Raw genomic sequence first — 12,580 nt, forward strand, 5'->3', positions numbered from 1 at the left:
GCACCTTTCCACAGAATTATGCCACATATATACAATAAACAATCAAAATGAATTGTAGTCTCATTCACATTTGTCACTGTATAGCATATAAAGCAGTCTTGGGACTGGTATGCATTTTAAATTTGCAGTTGCCGCTGTGCACAGTCACATCTTTATTTGGTGTGTTTACTGCAGTATTCCCACTGTGAAAGTACAATGCTGCTTCTTTTCAAGTTGAATGTCTCTTCAGCATTGGGAACTACTGCCAGAAAAACAACAGATGAAGCTTTTGCAACTTTTTTTTTCAAAATAACATTTCTGTATTTTCTATTAAAGCAATATACAAGCAGCTGAAAACATACAGTATATTTAGAAAAAATAAAAGACTGACTTGGGCTGGATGTGTGGTCCTTTTCCCTGGGTCTTACTCTGTGTACAGCAGACTTCCCCAAATGTGGTACCTCCAGAAGCTTTGGACTTCAACTAGCAGGGCAGGATATCAGCCCCAGTCAGCATGGCAACAGCCAAGAATTCTGTAGTTTAAAACATCTGGAGAGCACCAGGTCAGGTAAAGCTAAAATACAGTTTGTATAACTTGACTTTTCTTGCTTGCTTTGGTAAATCATGAAATTTAAGGAAGCATAGAAGAAGAGGGCAAATGAGAGATGGCTGGAACACAGTAAATGGATTTTTAATACCTAATAGTTGTGAATGTATATTTGCATAACAGTTAATATTGGGGAACCATTTGTATTGGGTTGAGCAAGCTTGTGCAAGTACACGCATATGCTTCATAATTGAATTGTCTCAGGAGACTGTTGTTTTAGTTGGCAGCAGAGCTTACTAAAACCAAAGCTTGTCTGCTGGTAAGATTACAGCCTAATGGGATTGGGGACAGGGGGAATACTGAAATATGGAGTGTTACTGTGTAAAGAAACTAGATAGTTACTAGAGAAAAGTTGGATTAAATGTGGTTCTAATTTATTGTATTGGTCCGAAGTCTTTCAGAACTTGGGAATAATATGCTTTATAAAACAAATTTCTGGATCACCTTTTAAAAAAATACCTGACTTAGCTCTTCTGAAAAGACTGGAAATTTTGTTCTTAATAGGATTAGTATTATTAGTCATTAGATTTTAGTCTATCCAGTTGATTCCATAAAACTAACAGCAAACCGTAGAAACAGCAAGTAGAGAAAATAAGTATCAAAAATGCGACAGCCATAAAACATAACAGCACAGACACCAGGTGAACCTCCTGGGGTTCCAAGAGAATGCCACAAGTGAGGACACTCACCTTCTTGAAGGTAACCTAAGGCTACAAGAAGGTACATATGGGAGGAGAAGTTCCTTCAGAAAAATGGACTGCTTGCATGACATGACTGAGTGGCGAAGCTGCAGTACATGAAAGACACATGCTACCACCATTTTGAGTTGCTATCCCCACTCACCACTGATGTGGTGCCATGCAAACAGAGCGAATATAGCTTATGTGGGGCTAAATCCCTGCATCCTCTTCATTTGATTTTTAGCCCACCCCATTATCCACATGGCTCCCTGGCCAGGTTACAGACAATAACAGCATGTAAAAAACTATGAAACATTTTTAAAACACAATACCAGACACTTAATAAACAATAAATAACAATAAAAAGCACACACATCTTAACAAAATCAAGGATTACATAAAAGGCATACCACATTCTATATTATACAGAACGTTAAAACCAGATTAACAATTAAAATTGTTAATTGAGATCAGCAACAGATGCCCTTCTCCAGGAACCCTCTGTGAATGATATTAGGAGGGTGAGTACCCGGAGGAGGGCTTTCTCTGCAGTGGCGCCCCATCTATGGAATGTGCTCCCCGGAGAGGTCCACCTGGCGCCGTCGTTATTTGTTTTTCGGCGCCAGGCTAAGACCTTCTTATTTAAAACTTATTTTAATTGTTAAATTATTTGCATTTATAGGATTTTAAATTCTTAGCCAAGATGCACCGGAGGTTTTTAAATATTTTTTTATTGTTATATTGTTATTTATTTATGTATTTTGTTTCTATTGTGAGCCACCCCGAGGCTTTGTTGCGATGGGGGCGGCATAAAAATGTTTTAAATGAATAAATATACCAGAAAAATTAAAAGGTATTTGCCCAGCACTGAAAAGAATATAAAGAGGGTGCCAGGTGAACTTCTCTGAAGAGCTCATTCCAAAGTTAGGGTGCCGCTCTTGAAAAGGCCCTTCTTGTCTCCACCCTTCTTGTTTCCTGAGGAGGGGGCACCTTCAGAAGGGAATGATCCATAGGTCTGTTTTAGGGTCATGCAAGGAATGTTTAGCCATGCTCTCCAGGTTCCATGACACAACTGCCACCATGTGGAGATTGCATACTCAAAATAGTGGCAGTACATGCTCTGCATACAGCTTGTTGTAAATGCATACACAAACTCAGTATGATAATTTATCTGATTAACAGACAAAAATCATGTACAGAGTATACTTCTGGGTCCTGGAAGTGGTACTCCCTTCAGTTATCCTCAAAAACAATGCATTGGGCTTTTAGAAGGGGAGAGCCACAAAACTTAGCTGGGAAACAACACTTTAAAAATCACTTCCTGTTAATCAGATGAATTTATTTAAAGTATTTATATGCCATCCTGTTGCGAAAGCCTCAGGATGGCTCACATAGATAAAATACAATAAAATATAACATAGATAAAATTATAAACCCACACTGGCTGCAATAAAACATATAAGTCATGATATTAAAACTTATTGAAATATTGCTGAAATAAAAAGGTCTTAACCTGGCGCCAAGAAACATATAGCAACGGCACCAGGCGAACCTCTCTGGGGAGCACATTCCATAGGCGGGGCACCACCGCAGAGAAAGCCCTCCTCTGGGTACTTGCCTAAGTGGGGGTTTCAGAAGACTCTGTTTTATTTTTTATTTTATTTTATTTTTTTTGTCTGCTGGCTGTCTCATGATCATGCATTGCTAACTATGAGATGAATTCTAGAAGTTTCAGCCCTGGTAGTTTACTATTTACTAGGTCTACTAGGTGGAGACACTTGGCCTCAAGATGACCAAAGCCAGGTCATCTGCATAGTCATGCCAGCAACCAGATTACTTGGCCTTTAGCAGACTGATTGAAAAAGGGAGGGTAAGAAGGATGGAGTGGGCCACTCTAGGCCAACAAATATAGTGTTAATTGAGTATCTTAACCTATGAACCAGCCCAAGTTTGGATGCCACAGAAAACCTACAAATCTGTGGGTTGTTATGAGAAATTGGATGTTAATTGCTTATAAAGTATGTTCCAGATACTCATGTTTTAATTAACCCACTGATGCATTTACATAGATTTATTTTATTCTCCTTAACAGCATTAACACTTGACACTGCATTGTTCAGATATAATACAATGTCCATCCATTACAATTTGTGAGTGAATTTGCACATGAATAAGCTGCCTTTGTTACATCCAGAGGAGCTATGGATTTACACTGTCAAATTTCAGGATTTCCACATGAAGAGTCATGGGTTTCTTATGCAAGGAAGTGGAGAAGGTATTTATACTAGTAGTTTGATTTTCTGAATAAAGTATTGAAATGTAATTGTGGGATTTTCTCCCTAATTTACATTTGTTGCACAACATGACTAATGAGTTCCCACTTTATTCAATCAAACCATTTGTATCTATATATTCTCCAGAGAATACTGATGGAGCAAATAGTCTACTTCCAAACCAACTCCTCAGATTTAAAAGGCAAAATGTTACTTCTCAGTCTCTTTTCTTGTAGAGGAGAAATATTTTATGCTTGCACAGTCACCAGAGAAGTCAAAATGCTTTTCATTTCTGCTCAAAATAATGAATAGTCAGGGACTATATATGATTCTCCCACAGGACTAGGCAAGGTCAAAAAGTTGGGATAGTAATCTTAAAGTCAATACCAAAATTCTTCATTATAATTAAGGAATAAGTAGAAGCTTAAAGGAGATCTCTGAAGCATTGCACTTCACATAACATAATGACCTACTGCTGAGTAGGTGATTCATTCAGGAGGCACTGGTGGAAAATTCTGACGCCCCAAGGCGTGGAGTAGCCTCAAAGCAATCTGCACAGTCATGAGATAACTAGACTCCTGTATTTCTTTTTTTCTCATAGGTGTTGCTGCTTACAATTTTTCCTTAGTGGTATACCATCAAAGTATACCACTAAGTACTTTTTGAACTTTAATTTTGGCACTGACAATCTCTAATGAGTTTTCTAAAATCCTGTTGTTAGTGCTATCCATTCTTAGAAAAAATATTTTTCCGCTTAATAACAAAGACTTACCAATGTTACCTGGAACTTGCTCTTTCCTGACAATATACAAAAAATAATAACAGGTTAGTCTTCATAGAGTTTCAGATGCAGAGCTCATTTTATGCTCAATTGGTGTTAGATATTAAAAAGCAAAAGGAGCAATTGCTGGAATTGCAGCAATTTAGAATGGGAAAAAACTGCACGAAAACTGGGAAACTACCAAGCAATTGGTGGTTGGAAAAAATAGGGCAGACAGCGGAAAATGGGCTGGAGCCCTCAGGATTTCACTCCTACGCCTGCAGTTCTGCATCCCTGTTTTAACCTAACCTACCTTACAATACAGTTGTGAGGATAAAATGAAAATAACAGTGCGAATGAGAGCTTCTTGGAAGCAAGAAAGGATATAAATTAAGGAAATAAATCTATTTCAAGATTACGGTGAAAATTAAATGTGGAAGGACTTTTTGTAAGAAATCAGAGAATTTGAGCATCCCCCTTGTTAGGGGGAGAGAAAAAGGCGATAGTACTACATGGCCACATATAGTACTATGTGCACATTGGTACAATATGAAGTTACTGATTTTTAAAAATTATTCTCCTTGTAGTACACAATGTTTCGGGCAACGATTTCCGTGCTAGGACAATATGCTGATTTTGGCTTTTGCAAGCCATAGGTCATGCACCCTGCCATGATAGCTAATATTGTGTGTTCATATATTTGCCAATCAAACAAGAATGAATAATGTTAACATTTTTTACAATGTCCTATTCTTCTTTAGAGTGCTGTTGTACCCATGCACAACTGAGCGTCTGAGTAGAAAACATATTTTTGCCTGCATGAAGTGGCCGATATATACACATTTTTGGGGTGCAGAGAAAGGGGAAACAAAATTGTCTGGAACACTATTATGGAACCTCATAATGCCACACACAACATCATAGGTTCATACACCTGCTTATGTTCCTGTGTGAGATACTTAGAAGAATTTAAAAAAATGAATTTGGGAGGAATGGAAATGTTTAGAAAGCAGCAGGGGAGCATTTCAAACTCCAAAGACACTTTGTAACCTGAAGGGCATGTTCCTATCACTCATACCCTTGATGAACATAGACTTCCAAACCTGAAGGCTTACCTGCATCCTGTGCCCTGACTGAGGAGTGGCAGTAGCAATTTCTGCTGGGGTCTGTGCCCTCACTTTCATCTAGATGGACATTTTTGGCTGTGTAGGTAAAGCGGGGAGGAGCTGAAATGTTGAAAGGGATCAGCAGAAGTGGTTGGCCTCAGCTGCCTCCTGTGGCTGCCCCTGCTTTTTCTGAAGAGGTCTCCAACACAGTTCTTTTGTCCTTCTGGGGAGGCTTGGCCTTCAGAATCCAAGTACTGAGATAAAATAGGCAATAGGATTGCTCCCCAAGATGGCCATGGCAGAACAAAAGAATTTCAAAGAGAGATCAGTATGAAATTGCTGAAGTGCACTTCATCAAGCAATTTAACATTTATTTCCTCTGGTTTGAATTATCATATGCAAATTGTCTCATCAGTGCAATTATCTCTGCATTATCACCCAACAGCATTTTATGGATGGCATCTGTTGCAGTGATCAGCACTGTCTGTACTTTTTGCATTTCAGTCCCCACCTATAACTGTAGCTTTCATCTTTCTTCCAGGCTACAGCATTGGTATTTAAATATGCAAATTTGAGGTTAACACTTCAGGCATCTAATTACCAATAAATGTGCAAGTCAAGTCCCATCCCGTGTAACTCTTGCTGCAGCTAACTAGCATGGCTATTCTTTTCTGAAAATCATATACATGGTGTTCTACACAGCAACTTAAACAAAAACAAGAGTTTTCTGTCCTGAAGAGCTTACAATCCCATTTATTTATTTATTATTTCATAATACTTCTATGCAGCCCCATAACCCAAAGGTTCTTTGAATTATTACTCCACCGCCTCACCTACCCAGATTACTCAGATTGTATCATTAAGAATATTAACTTTATAATGAACGTGTTCTTTAAAAAAAAGAAGGTTGCTTGAAAAAAGTGTCCATTTTTTATATAAGATTTACTTTAACAGCAACCCATAGGGGAAATAGAATATAACAGCCACTTTAACGGCAGGCATGCTTTTTTTTAAAAAAAAGTTCCAATTGGAGCCAATAAAAAACATCTGTTGTTTTATTTATAGCTCCCATTTCCAAGAAGTATATTCTATAGCAGATGAAAAAGTGGTTGACAGCTCATAATTTATAAAGTTACTAAAGCTTAATCTGATAGAACATCATGTACAAAACTCCTCCCTACCTCACAGACAATATTGCTTCTTTCTAAGAGAGGACAGCACGGTTTGCTATATGTTGACTTGAGAGTTGACATGCAATTTGCAGCACTTGTTATAATAATTAAAATTTAATAAAGAATTCCAGTGCCTCATTATTGCAAATTGCTGACTTAGAGCTAGCAACTCACTACTGGGGAGATGCATTTTACAAAGGATTGGTTCTGTCCCTGAGGTCAGGTTCATTTTCCACCTTGCCAGTATTTTGATTTGTATTAGATTTTCTTGCTTTGTTGTATTGGAGATGTATTTTAAGGGATATTTCTTTGTATATCACTGGTTAAAATATTTTGAAACCTGAGTAACAGTTTCTTCTGGAAATACCATTTACTTACTACTTACCAGAACTGCTCCCTTTGAAAGCTGAAACAGACAAGGAAATTAACAAAGCAAGAATACACATACTGGATAGCTGGAAGAACATGCTAGCACATGTAAACTACTGATGCAATAATTTTAAAAATATGATCCCAATTGTCCCAAGAAAAAAATGCTGGGGAATGGATGATGGTCCTGCCAAAGTGCTATTTCAGCACTGTTGAATGAATAGTTAATGGTGAAATTGCAACAAGCAAGCAGCTTTGGGGTTTTTTGCTTCTTTGCTGAGTGGTTCTGCAACTGTTGCCCACAGTCCATGACAAAGTGGCCCTGCTGATTTCAGATAAAACAAGACTAAGCCATGGGTTCCCAGGGGTGGTCTGTTCATTAAAAAAAAAGAACCAGCAGAAGCCACACTTGGTTCCAAATGTCACAACCACCCACCATGACTGGTTACCCACAGTTGTGTCATGCAAGCCACATACTTTTGTCCCAGAGAAAGCAGTCCCAGAGAAATCCCCATTGGAATTCTGGCCATATCCGCTGAGATCTCTTGGAGTCCCAGCAAGCTTTCATTGGTTTCTTGCACACGGTCTCTCTCCTTCGCTCTGAAAGAGTAAAACACTGTAAGCCCTCTCCAATCGAAAAGTACCTTGCTCTGTGAGACACTTTGGCAATGCAAGCCCTGCTGGCTACAGACAGGTTACAACTAGCGGCACTTGATGCATTTTTACGTTTTGGTATGAAAGCAACTGTGATGGAACGCTATTCCTGCAAAGCAGATACGGGATAATTATTACCCATACACCAAGGTCTCAATACACTTGTTATGCGAGAGAGGGTCTCTTAAAACCTAGGAGAAAAGTTAGAATTTAAATCGTAATATTAGACCATAGTCACCTTCTATATATCGTCTAGTAAATTAGTCCCTTTTTCATAGTGTATCATATTACATTTTAAAGGGCAGGTTAGGTTATAATTTTTGTTCTATCCACTTTCATGCTTCCTCTAGCAGTAATGAAAGGTTTGGCTCAGACACTTCAGGGCTAATCTTCCAGCTTTAACTTTCCATAGGCCTGTGCCAGGTAATAACTCTGAAAATCTCTTTTTACTGAGAACTCCTCCAAAAGGTGCAGCTGTGTGCCGGTTTCATCTTGCAGTTTGTAGCTATGTTGGCAGTACTTAGTTGCAAGGTATGTTGTCAGCTCCCACACGTTGCTGTTGCTAAATGCTGTTCAGGCCTGTCTGTATTAGTGAAAGGGAAGAGCACTTGGATTGGAGGGAATCCCAACTTGTGTTCCATCTGATTGGTTATCACAGTAGCAAGGTAAAAATAGAACCAGTGGAAAATCCAAGATTTCTGACATGTCATCAGAAGCCTACTTTAACCTGGCAGAAATGCTTAATGACTAGTGAAATATCTTTAAGATACTTCCAGTAGCTTGTAAATTTTGGAGAGAGTGGAATATAAAATAAAACCTGAATAATACATTTGGTTTTATGTGAAAAGTAAAATGATTGCTTTAAGAGAAAGGCTGATACTGGATTGTAGCAAAGGCATCTGCAAAGTTGCCCGGATTCTTAAAAACGGACTTGGGTTTTCAAACATCTATGCTGTTTTACAACACACTTCAAAGCAGAAGATCATTTTAAAGTCAGGTACTGGTTGCTTATCATGTTTCATTATTTCTGTGCATTTGTTAAAAATTGCATGCTGGGGGGGGGGTCATTTCAGGTTGTAATCCTTCTGATGTGTTCCATGTTCTATTCTGTTACATCTAATCCATATTCAGAGCTTATCTTGGCTTTGGTAGCTGGAATACTGAATTTTATTCCACTCTGTTGCTGTAGCATATCATTGTTTTAAAAATTAAAAGCACAATGAACAAACCTGGCCTCTTTCTATATAAGACTTGTAAAATGGCATTTAGTTCTAAGAACATTAGAAAGTGTTTAGTTTGGCAGACAAATGTTTCCTAAGGCCCTTTTTTTACTTTAGATGACTGTAATTTTCAGTTTTGTGCCAAAGGTGGAAAGTTTATTGCTGAAAATACCAAGTGCAGTATAATGGTATGGGGATTTAATATAAGAATGTAGCATGACAGGACAACTAGCTGCTGGAAAAGTTCTATTTAAAAAAGACACCTACTGTTAAAATAGTATTTTAGAATGACGTTCTGTGAGGTTGTGTCAGTTTGATGTTTGTTCATTCATCATTTTTTCACATTGCATTTTAAGTGCTTTTAATTTTCATCAGTTAAAGAATTTAACTAGAATTGTTAAGTTTTCCATTTAAATAAAAAATCACAAAGTTAATCTGAATGTTAAATTCCGTGAGATAGAAGTATGATTTCAAAAAGTGAAATAATCAGGGTTGCCATTCAGGTTTTTGTTTTTTAAATTCAGTTAATTATACAACTTGAGTTAAATTAATTAAGTTAATGTGTTAATTTTGCATCTAGGTAAAAAAGTTCTGGAACAAAAAGTATCCATCTTATGATTTTAGATGATGGATAGAAATATAGGAATTAGCATCTTTGCTGAAGAGGTACACCCAACTTTCTGTGAGAGAAGAGAATGCTTGATCTAAGGTTGTAATTTGCAGATTTTGTAAGAACTTTTATTAACAAATTTAATTTTTTTTTCATAATTAACCAGGGAAGGATAATTTAGATAATCAAAATGATCTGAACCATTTTTTCTAACAGATTAAGGATGCAATGCTGTGTGCTTTTACTTGGAAGGAAGTCTCATTGAAAATTGGATTTACTTCTGAGTAAATGTGCATAAGATAGCAATACACTGAAGCTTTCAGAGTTATTTTTATATAGCAAACCCAATTGATTGTAGGACTATTTCTAACTAATTTGCCTTGTTTTCTTAACCAGAGAATATTTGGAAAGAAGAGAGAAGCTGCTCTTTTAAAATAGCTGAATTCTTATAAGCGTTCCAGAACTGCAGTGCAGTTGTATATATTTGTGGAAATATTCTTTTTTATATAAAACATCATATTAGTCCATTGCTGCTGTGCTTTTCCCAAACTGGGCTTGCCCAGATATTTAGCAGTTAAAATTAGGTCCACCTGTACATGTATATGTAAAACCCATGGCTGAAAGCCAGAGAAGTCACCTAGGCACAGTTGGCAGAGGTGGCCACTGCCTTGAGTCTGTTCATTTTTAATTGTGTGGTCAGATATTATCTTTTTAGGACACTTTCATTTTCAGTGATAATTCAGATAACTCAATCTTGAAGTTCTGGAAAAGGAACAGATATCTGAAGGGAAATGCCATTGAAATGGCTTTAGTTGCAAAGGAGACATGGGATTCTACATAGCAGATTGCTAGTCACAGTTCACCATCCCTGGCTTGTTTCTGATATAAAGCAGCAAAGCTGTGCACAAAGGAATACAGAAAATGCTTTAGTTTGATTTACTTATTGAAAACACTAGAGGGAGTAGGAGAAACAAGATAGTGCATCAATACTTTCAGTTGTATCTTTTGTTCTATCTTTGTCCTTCTCAGAACTGCTTCACAGACAGTTGAACTGCTTCACAGTTCCTTGTAGATAAACTACATGTATACAGTCAGGTATGCATAAGAAAGGGGCAGTTGGTCATACATACATTGATTTAACACTGACTTATATATTGTGAATGTATATACAAATAAGGCAAGATATTTCTGGCATGGTTATTTCAAAATGAATGTTTTTTTTCTAGGTTAGGCAATACTTTTAAAAACTTAAATAAAATCATCCCTTGTTGTGAAATTGTATATTTAGTGTGATAAAAGGAAGTCCTTCTTCACTTAATGTGTACTTAAACTATGGAATTCACTGGCACAGGAAGTGGTGTTGCCCACTAGGCTTTGAAGGGGGGTGGGGGTTGGACAGATTGAAGGAAGAAGGAGGCTGCCAATGGCTGATAACCTTGCTGACTTCGTGCTGCCTCCTTATTACACCAGTTGCTGAGGAGCTTGGCAGGAGTAGGCCTTCTACCCATCCAGCTTGAGAGACCCTGTGGGCAGCTGGCTTGCCACTGTGTGCATGGAGTGCTAGGCTAGATGGACTTTTGGTCTGATCTAGCATAGCTTTTCTGGTGTTCATATTATTACTTCTGGCTTCAGTATTCTAGAATAGGGAAGGATATCCTAGGTTGTTATATTTATATTCCACCTTATATAACAATATTCCATTAAGAGTAGGGGGCGGTATATAAATGCAAAATAAATAAATATTCTTCCTCTCAATCTTATTCTTACAACAACCCTGAGGGATGGCTTAGGAGAGTCAGTGACCAAAGTGATCTTTTTGGCTGAGAGGGAACTAGAACCCAAACCTCCTGGATCTTAGTTCATCACCCCATCCACTTTGGTTCATTCTTTTTCTGGAGAAACTTCAAATCCTTACCACATACAATGCTTTCAGAGTTGTATTCTGTGAATTAGATTGCTCTCTTGTCAGAAAATACTTTCAAGAGTTTTTTCTGGAAGCTGGAATAAATGTTGTTTTAAAAATGTGATATGTTAATGAGGTTTGTAAGAAAGCACATGCATTCTCATAATTGTACCCGCTGCTTTCCAAATAAATGTGTATAACTTCTTTGGGTGGTGCTAGATATTAACCCTGATAGCTAGAGGGGGAAGAGTTTTTTGTTTTTCTTAGAAGCTTGTACAGAATCTAGGCTTAGACTTAGACTAGGCATCATCATACCTGGGAAAGGCAAGGCAAGAATCCCAAAAGATGCTTCAGCTTCTAGACCTCATATAAATCAGCCTTTGAGCAGAAATTGCATGCCAGTCCCATGCCGGTGTGCACTTTTTGAGAACCACGGTATGACAACTCTATTCCATAAGATCCTTTGCATATTTGGTAGAGGTGGTCAGTACTCGTGACAGTCAGGAGTAAAAATATGATACCATCTTTACTCCAAGAGGAACCATTGCTTCTGTGGACACACATGGGCCAAGACTTGCTCTCATAAACTGCATTAGATTGCCAAGGAAAGTCCCAAGCTTACAGGATAACACTCACTTTTTTTAAACAAGAAATTGATAGAGCCACACCAACCATAAAGCATCCCTGTGACATGGTGATTATTTCACTCTGTTGTAACACTTATGCATGACCATTATACATGCACAAAAGCCAGATCAGATTTGTGGCTGTTATTTTATTTACATTTTTCCAAGAGTAGCATACATTTTTGTAATATGACTTGAAGTCTTTGCAGTGAAACGTCATAATTGACTGAGAACTTCTGATTCTAGTGCCAATTGATTTAAATTATCTAAGGGTGAACAAAAATATCTGAAATTGATGTGTGTGCTTCTGAAGTAGTATGGTGTTTTTGTTTTGTTTTTAAGTGGAACTGTAATTATGGCAGAAAAATATCAACCAAGTCGATGCTAAATCTGTCTTGAATTTTTATCATTTAGTTGCAATATAAACATTGATATTTGATAGTCAAACCTGAATTTGTTTTAAACAAAGTGATTATATAGAGTTCTAATATGTGAGCAAAGACTGATGAACAAATTGTTTGCATAGACTTTGACAGCTGATAAAGAGAATTTGTTCAGTGTTTAAAATTTAACCAGCTGCATTACATCTCATGATTTTCATAAACTCTAACTGTAGCTCAG

At 37.4% G+C, this 12,580-nt stretch overlaps 1 protein-coding gene and 1 non-coding gene across 3 annotated transcripts in view; both read left to right on the forward strand.

The window, feature by feature from the left end:
- The window catches only part of PIK3R1 (phosphoinositide-3-kinase regulatory subunit 1), a 63,592-nt gene that overhangs the window by 23,908 nt on the left and 27,104 nt on the right, over positions 1-12,580 (forward strand). The gene's annotated exons all lie outside the window — the stretch shown is intronic.
- LOC123031689 lies at positions 4,743-4,866 on the forward strand. Its single transcript, XR_006416371.1, has one exon. It is a non-coding gene; the product is annotated as a U6atac minor spliceosomal RNA (small nuclear RNA).

Source organism: Varanus komodoensis, unplaced genomic scaffold, assembly GCF_004798865.1.
Source record: "Varanus komodoensis strain SLA01 unplaced genomic scaffold, ASM479886v1 scaffold5, whole genome shotgun sequence".
NCBI classification, from domain to species: Eukaryota; Metazoa; Chordata; class Lepidosauria; order Squamata; family Varanidae; genus Varanus; species Varanus komodoensis.